At 38.6% G+C, this 10,641-nt stretch overlaps 1 long non-coding RNA gene across 1 annotated transcript in view; it reads right to left on the bottom strand.

Moving 5' to 3' along the window:
* Positions 1–567: 567 nt before the first annotated feature.
* The window catches only part of LOC134366504 (uncharacterized), a 69,028-nt gene continuing 58,954 nt past the window's right edge, over positions 568–10,641 (bottom strand). The window contains exon 3 of the long non-coding RNA XR_010022327.1: positions 568–676. This is a non-coding gene — a long non-coding RNA (uncharacterized LOC134366504). The remainder of the gene's footprint in view (positions 677–10,641) is intronic.

Genomic DNA, 10,641 nt, shown 5'->3' with positions numbered 1-10,641 from the left:
TAATCATCAGTCCTCTTCAATTAGGGTATGAACAAGATTAATTTTTCCTTGCAAATTGATGTGGATGGTCTGCCACTGAAGGCTTCATCTTCAACATTGTCTCATCCCTTTTTAAAATGAGTTGTCCACTTGTAAACTGATGATTTCATTCGGGGCACTGTCCCTATAGACTTTTTGTAAAGCATCGATGATTTCACCATGCTTTCCACCCAAGCTTCCCCATCAACTTGATGTTTGTTCTTGCTTCAGTTTTAGCAGAATTCATGTCGTTCTGATAGGGGCTCTTTTCAAACTGATGTCTTACACTTCTCAGTGCCTCAAACTAAATTCTGTTCAGACATGTTATAACAAGTAAGTACAAGTTTACTTTAGTACAAAAATTTTGCAATTTATGCATAGGTTTTTCAGAATATGCATTTTCCATGAGCCTTTTGAAGATCCCTTGTATTACCCATAATGACCCACCAGCAAAAGTTTTTCCCCTGTCCCTGCAATCTTATGCTTGGCTAGTCTAGAGGTCTTAATTTAAACAATTACCTTGTAAATCCAAGTATTCACAGAGTCTACAATTGAGTATTCAAACTCTGTTGGAATATACCAAACAAGTACTTGTGCTGATGTATCAGGAGACATGTAAAGGAATGTTCACAGCAATGTTGCTGGATATAGAAATCATCTGCAAAAAAACAAAATACCTGTCAATGGACAAACAGATAGACTCTGTATGGGACTCTCATGATGAAATATTATATGCTACAGTAGAAATAAACAAACATAGATTGGAACTTAATAGCATACTATTGAGTGGATCATGAAAAACAAGAATATACAAAGAATACTATTTTATACTATTTTATATTTTATAATATTCAAACTCAAGTAAAACTAAACAATACCTAAATATTAAAACTATAAAAATCAGTGGCATAACAATGTGACATACAAGAAAACCATTACTTCTGGGGTGAGGTAGGAGAAAGAATGATCAGAGGAGCACCTAAGCAGATGTATAATGTTCTTAATGTTCTTCTTATTTGGTAGTTCTTATATTTTACATATAAAATACAGATAAATGATAAAGAATTATAGTGGATAAAAATCTGTACAAATGAGATCCTTTTAAAAAGGCAGAAAGAACAGAAAACAAAATATGTAACCATATTTCAGCAATTACATTTTTTAAAGTATGCTAAATGCTCCAATTAAAATAAAATAAATTGTCATATGAGTAAAATGAGAAAAAAGTAATTTTTAAGTTTTTTACAAAAAGCAGATCTAAAACATAATGATACTAATCAAATAAGAGTATGGAAAAAAGATATACCATGAAGTTTATAATCATAAGAAACTGTCATATTAATTTCTAAAACTCCAAAGTGTAAATTAGTAGAGTAACACCGTAATGATAAAAGGTTGTATTCATGAAAAAGAGATATTGAATTTATCACTCAATAATATGGTTGCTAATAAAAATTATTCTTATATTTGGCTTCACTCATTCCACAAATATTCTTTTGAGCACTTACTTCATATCTGGCACTGTTCTTGATACTTGATACTTGTAATATATTAGAAGAAAACAAAATTCCTTACCTCATGTGATTTACAGTTTAGTAGAGTGAGAAAGTTTGTAGAAAAAGTAAGCAGAAAAATATGTGGTATATTAGGAAAGAATAAGTGCTATAGAGAAAGTAGCATTAAATAAAAGGATCAAGAGTACTGGGGGTTGTGATATTAATTGAGGTGTTCAATGTAGGCCTCAGTAAGAAGGTGACATTTGTGCAAAGACTTTAAGGGGTGAAGGGAAAGAGTCATGTGGATATAGAAGTCAGAAAGCATAGCCCAAACAAAGTCTGTAATATAGCAGTGAGCCAGAATGTCTGTGCAACAGAAAGGAAGTCAGTGGGGCTGTGAAGAGTCATAGAAAGTGAGGTCCAGGGAGGCAGTGGAATTTCTACCTAGCCAACAATGGATTCTCTGACCACTCGAGGCTGACTTCTGTTGTCCCCACTTCTGGGATACATTCCCCTTATACTTCTCTTTGCAAGGTCACCAGTTATCTCTATGTTGCCAATATCAGTTGGACTTCTTAGTCCTTTCGTTAATTGTTTTCTCTGTAGTATGTGACCTAGTTGACTTCTCCCTCTGTAATGGATTGAATGTCCCCCCAAATTCATTGAAGCTTGAATTGTGTCCCCCGAGTTTTATGCATTAAAAACTTGGCCCCCACTTTGACTGTTGGGAGGGTGGGAAATCCTATTATGGTAATTGAAAGGTGGGGCCTTGGAGAGATGATTAGCTTCTGGATAATGATGGTAGTCAGGGGTGTGGTTCTGAGATCTTTAAAAACAGAGTGAATGAGGAGGTTAGTCTCTCTCTCTGCTCCACCATTTTCTGCAATGTGAGATCCCAGGGTCACTGTCACCACCACCAAGTCCCTCACCAGATGTGTTCCCTGGACTTCTGGACTCCAAAACTGTAAGTGATAAATTTCATTTTCTTTATAAAATACCCAGTTCCATGTATTTTGTTATAAGCAACAGAAACTGACTAATACACCATCCTACTTATAAATTTCTCCTCTCTTGAATCCAGTGTGAGAATTAGACAGCTAAGAAGTTAAGGGACACAAGACCATACAAAACCACCCTCACTTCTGATACCAATTGCAAGTTTGGGAGGTTCCCAAAACCATTCTAAAGTTTGATAATTCACTGAAAGAACTCATGGAACTTACAGAAAGTTGTTATACTCACAGTTATGGTTTATAACAGCTAAGGGATACAGATTAAAATCAGCCAAGGGAAGAAGGACATGGGGAGAGTTCAAAACACAAGGCTTCCAATTGTCTCCTCCCCATGGTGCAAAGATAGCACTATTTTCTCAGCATTGATGTGTGACAATAGGCACAGAGTACTGCCAACCAGGGAAGCTCACCCAAGCAGAGGTTTATTGGGGTTCCATCACCTAGCCATGATTAACCATCCATATGACTGATCTCAGTCTTCAGTTTCCAGGCCCTCCAGAGGTTGACTGATATGACATAACCCGAATCCCCCACCCTAAATCACAGTTTTACTACATGGTGTAACCAGCTCCCTTCCTAACACTAACCAATGTAGCCAGCTTCCACCCTAAGTTGCGTTGTTAGACTATCCAGTGTAAAACAAGACCCCCAAGCAAACAAAGACACTCGTATCAGGCATGACATTCCAAGTGCTTAGATCCCACCTCACAGAAGCCAAGGGCAAAGAGCAGACCTGTTTGGGGGCAATGTTAAGTTCCTTGACACACACCAAGTAAAACTGCACTCTTCAGTCTCCTTTTCTGACTCCTCTCCTTCATTTGAACTCAAAATGTTGCAGATGCTCAAAGCATTCTTCCAGTCCTCTTTCCCTTCTCTATATGAGTACTTAAAAAAATTCATGGAAAGATTTGTATCATCTTTTAATTATATTTTTCCATGAACTTTTTGAAGTACCCTCATATATACTCTTTTCCTTGATGATCTCGAAGAGTCTCATTTTATTTTATCTACTTGCTTCTCAACTCTACTTCCCTTGCTTCTAAGTCTAGACTTACACTGAGACTTGCTTTTCAGCTTAGGATATGGATGAACCTGGAAAATGTTTCATTTGTGCTTAAAAAGAATGTGTATTCTGCTGTTGTCAGGTCAAATTGGTTGATAGTGTTGTTCATCTTCTATATCCCTGTTCATTTTCTGTCTAGTTGTTCTATCCATTATAGAGAATCAGTTACAGAAGTCTTCAACTATTACTGTTGAATTTCCTATTTCTCCCTTTAATTCTGTTTTTCCTTTGTGTATTTTGGGTCTCTGCATATAGATGCTTATTTGTTTATAATTATTATATTTTTCTGGTGAACTAACCTGCAGTGGATGGAATTGTTTCCTCCCAAAGTTTAATGCGTTTGAGGCTTGGTCCACACTGTGACCATGTAAAGAGGGTGGGAGATCCTGTTATGGTACTTTAATGGTGTGGCCTTGAAGAGGTGATTAAGTTGATGGTTTAATGGTGGTTGTGGGCAGGTTATGAGGGCTTCAAAAGAAGAGCATATGAGAAGTTTTCTCTCTCTGCTCTGCCATTTTCTATCATGTGAGACCTCTGCATTGCTGTAAAGCCACCATCAAAGAAGGCCCTCACCATAGGTGTTCCTTGGACTGTGGACTTCCCAGTCTCTGAAACTGTAAGTAAAAAAATTCATTTTCTTTCAAAGTACCAAGTTCCAAGTATTTCATCATAAGCACCAGAAACAGACTAATACATGACCCTTAGATAATTATAAAACATCTTTCTTTTTCTTTAGCAGCATGTTCTTTGCCTTAAAGTTGATTTTGTCTATTAGGAGAGCTAATGTTTACATGGTATATCTTTTCCCATCATTTTACTTTTAACCAGTTTGTGTTTTTGAATCTAAAGTGTGACTTTTGTTGACAGCACATAGTTGGATCATTTTTTAAAAATATATATTCTGCCAATATCTTTTTTTAAATTTTTAAACTTTAATCCATTTACATTTAATGTAACATTGATGCACTTGGATTTACATATAACATTTTTCTATTTGTTTTATATATGTCTTATGTCTTTTATGTTTCTCTGTTTCTCCTTTCCAGTATGTTTTTGGAGTGGAATAGATATTTTTCAGTGTACCATTATTTATTACATATTTTTTTAGCTATTTTCTTTCTGGTTGCTCTAGTTACAATATATACCTTAACTTATCACAATCTGCTTCAGGTTAATGCTAACTTAATTCTAATAAACTATAAAAATTTTGCTTCATTTCCCCCTTCCTCCTTTGGCAATAATTGTAATATATTACATATTTGTATGTTTGCCAAAGAATACACTTTTATAATTATTGGCATGAGTTCTCATTCAAAACCTTAACAGGTATCGCTAACACCGCTCTCAGCCTCCTTAACTTATCAATTACCAAGACCTACTTATTCTACCATCTAAGCATATCTCAAATTTATCTACTTCTACCCACCTCTACTGCTAACATCCTATTATGAGACTTGCCTTCAATGACACCAGACATTCCCAATTGTCCTCCTGTAGTACACGTACAGCTGTCTTCCCTATGGGTTCATTTCTCTCTATCTGGCTGCCCCAAATACTGGAGTTCCTCAGGATTCAATCCTAGGCTCTTTATTCCTCTTACTGTAATCTTAACCCTCTCCCTAGGCTAACAACCTCAGCTATTGTTGAGGAAATAGAGAAAGAGAATGCTCCACAGCAAGTCCAGGCTGCAGTAAAAGCCAATCTGCCAATTGGGACTTAAGAACCAAAAGATCCAATCCAATAATGAATCAGGGATTGTGGATAGACCCTCTGAAAAAGTCCAATAAATAAATCATCCAAAGAACCCTACAGTTTTAGTGCAAAGTTACATCCATTCTGTTGTTAAATATTTTCCTTTTGAGAAACAAATCCAATTGCTAATGGGCTCTGGTACAGACTGAATACATGATCATGGGACACTAACTGATTATGTCATCTGAGCTGCCTATCATAAATTGGGTACCATCTTATCTACCAATCAATAAGTTTGGGTGAGGGCAGCAGCAGCAATTCTTTATGAAATGGAAATGGTATGTACAAGATTAAGCTCTAATAGGTACAGAATCACAAGTAACTTGCATGAGTATGAGGTGCAGACTCTCACACCTGCTCCTACTGCATTGCTTCCCCTTCTGCAAGACACCCTATGCCTATAAAGAATTACCTAAGATCAAATGATGAAGAATGAAAAAACTTCAGCTTAGTTTACAGATGGGTCTGCATGAAATGCTCATACCAGCAGGAAGTGAACCATATTATAACACAAGTGGACAGAACTTTGGGCAGTACACCTGAATATACCTTTTTGTGAAAGGAAACATTTCCAGATGTATGGCTATGTAATGATTAATGGGAAAGCAGATAATAGTTTTTCTAGTTGTTCAGAGACTCAGAAAGGTCTGGGGAAGGTATATATAGAGGACCTTGCAGAATTGGCACAGAAGGTGAGAATATTTGTGGGCACGTGAATAGTCACTAAAGGTCATCCATTTCAATAAAGGTTCTCAATATTTACATGGCCAAAAACCCAAATAAACCCCATCCAATGAATGTCCATTGGCCTCTTTCCTCAGTTACCCAGATATTACTCAGTGGGCCTGCATATAAATTGAAAATGGTGCCAGGAATGAAGGCTATGCTCAAGCTCAATGACATGGGCCTTTTCTCATGAAGCTAATCTGCCTACCACTACAACTGAGTGTCTTAACTGCCCAAACTGAAGGCCAGCGTGGAGCCCTTCCTGTCCCTCATTCCCTGGGGAGGCAAGCTAGCTTACTGGGGACAGATTTATGACATTGGGCCTGTTCTATCATGAGGGAACACAGAGCTGTTAAAATTATGTTAGAACTTATTCTACATATGGATTTGCCTTCCCTCTCTTCTATGCTTCAGCACATTATCTGTGCACTTACGGGATGCCTCATTAACCATCACAGTATTCTATATAGCACTTTCCCAACCAACAAACTCATTTCACCATAAGAAAAACGTAGCAATGAGTTCCGTGTCCATAAAAGGCATTGTTCTTTCCATGCACCATAACACCTGGGAGCAGGTGGCCTGATAGACTATTTGTATGACATACTGAAAAGTAAGTTATCTCACCATCTTGGAGTAAGCATTCTATGGGGTTGAAGTATTGTGTAGCATGCTGTATGTATGCCTTATGTATGTGGTGTACATTTTTTTTACCCAAAGCCAGAATACACAGATTCAGAAACTAAGGAGAAGTAGGTGTGAACACTCTCACTACCTAATATCTCAGTTTTTCTTCCCATCACCACAACCTTGGGCTCTGCTGCTCTTGAAGTCTTAGTTCCCAAAAGAAAATTGTCCACCAGAGGGCCCAATAATGGTTATGACGTCATCTGGTATGGGGGCTCCTCATGCCATGATGCCTCTGAACTGACAATAAGTAAGAGCATTCATTTCTCTGCTGGGGTGAATAATCACCATCACCAAGAAAAATAGGTTTGTTGCTACAGAACAGATACAAGGGAGACTATGTTTGGAGCCAATGGAATTCTCTTGGGTGATTCTCAGTACTGCCATGTTTGATAGTTAACGGCATTGGAAGACTATGACAATATAACAAAGACAGCCTCATTAAGGCCTCATACCTTCCAGCAAAGATACCATAAACTGAGTTATAGGAGAATGATGTGATTGAAATTAATACCAACAATGGTCTCATGACCCATTACAGAAATAAAGACTGTGGCTGTTATGGATATTTTTGTGTATATATTAACCAATTATTTTCAATTTCATTCACAGGCTATTAGACTCTGAGAAGGTACATTTAGAGAAGATGAAAAGGATGGTGGATTACCTAGAGTTTGTGGACTTGAAGTGGACACAATGACTGACAGGACTTGTAGGCCCTTGCTGGAGAGAGGTGGAGTGTTGCTTTATGTAAGGAGAAATGCTGAATTTTGTATGGAAAGCAAATATTCATACATAATGGATGCTAAGTGGAATAAGTGTATCTCCAGATACATTTTTCGCCCTTCCTTTGATCTGCTCAGTTTTGAAGTGGGGGTGAGGGTTAGGGAGTATAGCGAGGTGTTGATGACCCTCAGGCTGCATTTCCTTAGTTCTCATATCCACAGAAGATTAGAAGACAGGAAAGGGATAAGGCAGGCTATTGCTCTCTCCCACTCTGCTTCAGGCGGAACCTCAGGCAGAGCATCCTCTTTTCTGCCGCTCCAGGTCTTATAGGATGGGTCTACTATGCTGGTTGCAGTTTCTTCTTGGCAATCTACCCCTTGGTTTCTAGTAACTCCACCTTCTCCTTTAATCCCTCAAGTCTAGGGATGTTAGTGGTTTCATGCTGTTGCTAAATCTCAGGATTTCCTCAATATACCCTGTTTGGATTCTCAGCCCTGTTATCACTGTGTCATCAATTTTCTGCATTAAATAGTCTGTTATAAAAAGTTAAAGTTCTATCTGCTTTCCTACTTAGACCCTTTCTAACACCAAGTGCTCACTTACTTCATAAAAATTCTACCATGAATATGCCACCATTGTAAATTTTGCATCTTTGATCAAAACAGCCATAACATTTAGTTCTGTAACTCAGTGTTTCTCAACTTCAACACTGTTGACAGTTTGGGCCAGATAATTCTTTGTTGTAAGGGACTATCCCATGCAATATATAATATTTAGCAGCATCCCTGGCCTCTACCTACTAGATGCCAGTAGCACCTTCCTCCCAGATTGTGATGACCAAAACTGTCTCCAGACATTGCCAAATGTCCCCTGTGGGTCTGGGGATGGGGCAAAATTGCCCCTTGTTGAGAGTCATTGCTCTAAGTGAAAAGCTGAATAAAACACACACACACACCCTCATGGTAATTTTTTTCCTCCTTTTAAGCAATGATTTATATTTAAACTAATCCCTGCCTGTTGTGTTTCAGAATGATTATTATGGTCTAGTTCAATATAAATGACTGCAGCCAGTCATATATGTGATAATTTTATTTTTTCAATCTACACCTTCAGTCACTTGCCAATACAAAATGTCTATTCTATCTGAATGAAGTTTTGCATACAACATCACAGAGATGTTTCAGAGGCATTCCAGCCCATGTGCTGCCATCTTACATGGCCACCTTGCCATATCCATTCATTCATTCAATCCACATTTATTGAGAACTGTATTTATAGAATGTTAAGCTCATTTCTAAGCACATGAATAAGCAATTTAAGAAGGACAAAAGTAGTGCTTTCAGTCCATCACAACTGGGCATAATAAAATGACATCCAGAACCACATGATAAAAGGCTGTGTTCCTCTGGGAATGAAAGGAAATGTTAATCAAGTGGAGACTCAAGTCCCATGTTAATCAGTGGAGACTATCTGTTAAATGGATATATCATTCCAGGCTCTGAACAATACCTTCAGCAATTAGGATGGACTTGGGTCTCATACTGGGGCATAGAATGACAGGGCAATCTGTTGATGCCAATGTGGATTTGGAACCAAGGGATCATTATCATATGAAAACTATCTGGCTGTAGCAGCGCATCAAGTCACCTGACTCCCTTTACTTTCATTTCCCTAGTCAAAATAGTCTTTGGTATTTTTTTTCACTTCTCCTTCTACAGAAGTAAATGGAGAACTGTTTGGAGACTCACTGAGATCAATTACCTTTTCTCTACTTAATTCACAGTTCTCTTTATTGTTAACATTTTTTGTGATCTTATAATTTATAAACTTACATTTCTAACAAACAAACGTGTTTATTCCTATTGTTCAAATATCTCCTCTAGAATTATGTTCTAAACTAGATGAAATTTCTACATATTCTACATTTCATATTCTACAGCCTTACCAGGCAGGATACTTGAGATAGTATCTAGTTTCTGTGTATTCATTGTTTCCTATGGTTTGTTCTTGTTTTACACACGTTTAGCCACGATGGACAAATATTTTATTGTTTGTTACCAACTAAATCCTCTGTAGTTCCCTGTGCCTGACCCTTCAGTAGTGGTAAGGAGAGGATGATGAGGGAGATGATGAAGAAGCTGCTGTGACTATGGCATGGCTTAATAAATGCAGTAATATTATCATCAGTGTTATCTTAACATCTGGGCATTATCTGAATAAGTTAGTAAACACTCATTGAGACTAGAAAGGTATTAGGAGTAAAATACAGAATTACTTGCTAGTGAGAAATTCCTTGACAAGAGGTGCCTTTAAGGGATGGTTAAGTTTCCTTCTGCTGAGTCCCCACCCTGAAAGTGCCCCATGAATAGCCAGAAAACAGGACTCAGCAGATATTCTACTCTGTCCCACAGAAAAGTGAAACAAGTGCAGATAAAACAAGCACACTCCAAATCACGTCTCCTATGACTGCTTCACCTGTCCTTCCAGCTCTTGATTTCCCTACACCTGCTTCCTCCCCATCACCTTCCTGACAGCTTTCTTCACGTCCTTCTATCCTCAGTGTGTAGATCAGGGGGTTGAGGGTGGGCGTGAGGATCATGTCCAGCACCATGAGTGCTTTGCTCTGGTCCTGGGAGTAGTTGTCCTTTGGCTGTAGATACAAAAACATAATGGTCCCATAGAAGAGCCAGACCACCATTAGTTGGGAGGCACAGGTCCCAAAGGCCTTTTTCCTTCCCTCTGCTGAGCGCATTTTCACTACTGTCCTGGCAATGCACACATAAGAGGTCAGGATGATGGAGACAGGAATGCCTAGGATGATTAGCCAGGCAATAAACATTTTGGACTCTGTCGGGTCTGTATCCATGCAGGAGAGTTTAACAATGATCAGCAGCTCACAGAAGAAATGGTCCATGCACCAGTTTCTACATCGAGGCAGCACCATGCCCACTGAGGACTGAAGAAAGGAATTAGCAAACCCAGAGGACCAGGAAGCTACTGCCAGGAGGTGGCACAGCCTGGGGTGCATGATTGAGGCATAGTGCAGAGGCCAGCAAATCACAACATAGCAGTCAACTGCCATGACCGCAAGGGAGCACACACTCGGTAGTGCCAAGCACCAAGGCCACCCGGTACTGAACAGTGCAGCCAGCATAGCTGA

This window comes from Cynocephalus volans, chromosome 2 (assembly GCF_027409185.1).
Source record: "Cynocephalus volans isolate mCynVol1 chromosome 2, mCynVol1.pri, whole genome shotgun sequence".
Classification (NCBI taxonomy): Eukaryota; Metazoa; Chordata; class Mammalia; order Dermoptera; family Cynocephalidae; genus Cynocephalus; species Cynocephalus volans.
This window is presented reverse-complemented; position numbering and strand designations above follow the sequence as displayed.